Genomic DNA, 1,375 nt, shown 5'->3' on the forward strand with positions numbered 1-1,375 from the left:
GCACCGCAAATGGAGTGAACGGATACGGTTAGGGTTAAGGTAAGCACCGCAAATCGAGTTAACGGATACGGTTAGGGCAGAAGTTAGGGTTAGCACCAGAAATGAAGTGAACGGATGCGGTTAGGGCTAGAGTTAGGGTTAGCACCGCAAATGGACTTAACGGATACGGTTAGGGCAGAAGTTAGGGTTAGCACCAGAAATGAAGTGAACGGATACGGTTAGGGCAGAAGTTAGGGTTAGCACCAGAATTGAAGTGAACGGATGCGGTTAGGGCAAGGGTTAGGGTTAGCACCAGAAATGAAGTGAACGGATACTGTTAGGGCAGAAGTTAGGGTTAGCACTAGAAATCGAGCTAACGGATACGGTTAGGGTTAGGGTTAGCACCACCAATCGACTTAACGGATACGGTTAGGGCAAGGGTTAGGGTTAGCACCGTAGATGAAGTGAACGGATACGGTTAGGGCAAGACCTAGGGTTAGCACCACAAATGGAGTGAACGGATACGGTTAGGGCAAGAGTTAGGGTTAGCACCACCAATCGACTTAACGGATACGGTTAGGGCAAGACTTAGGGTTAGCGCCGCAAATGGACTTAACGGATACGGTTAGGGCTGGACTTAGGGTTAGCACCATAGATGAAGTGAACGGATACGGTTAGGGCAGAAGTTAGGGTTAGCACCAGAAATGAAGTGAACGGATGCGGTTAGGGCAAGAGCTAGGGTTAGCGCCGCAAATGGACTTAACGGATACGGTTAGGGCTGGACTTAGGGTTAGCACCACAAATCGAGCTAACGGATACGGTTAGGGCAGAAGTTAGGGTTAGCACCGTAGATGAAGTGAACGGATGCGGTTAGGGCAAGAGCTAGGGTTAGCACCGCAAATGGACTTAACGGATACGGTTAGGGCTGGACTTAGGGTTAGCACCACAAATCGAGCTAACGGATACGGTTAGGGCAGAAGTTAGGGTTAGCACCGTAGATGAAGTGAACGGATACGGTTAGGGCAAGACCTAGGGTTAGCACCGCAAATGGACTTAACGGATACGGTTAGGGCTGGACTTAGGGTTAGCACCACAAATCGAGCTAACAGATACGGTTAGGGCAGAAGTTAGGGTTAGCACGGTAGATGAAGTGAACGGATACGGTTAGGGCAAGAGTTAGGGTTAGCACCGTAGATGAAGTGAACGGATACGGTTAGGGCAAGACCTAGGGTTAGCACCACAAATGGAGTGAACGGATACGGTTAGGGCAGAAGTTAGGGTAAAGACGAAAAATCGAGCCGGCCCGTTGGGGCGCGCTTTTTTTGGTTGTGTTTTTGAGAGTGACCTGTGGGGCGCGTTGTGGGATGCCTGTTTTTGGAGCTGTTGCGTGACGGGC

Source organism: Haliotis asinina, unplaced genomic scaffold (assembly GCF_037392515.1).
Source record: "Haliotis asinina isolate JCU_RB_2024 unplaced genomic scaffold, JCU_Hal_asi_v2 scaffold_32, whole genome shotgun sequence".
NCBI lineage: Eukaryota > Metazoa > Mollusca > Gastropoda > Lepetellida > Haliotidae > Haliotis > Haliotis asinina.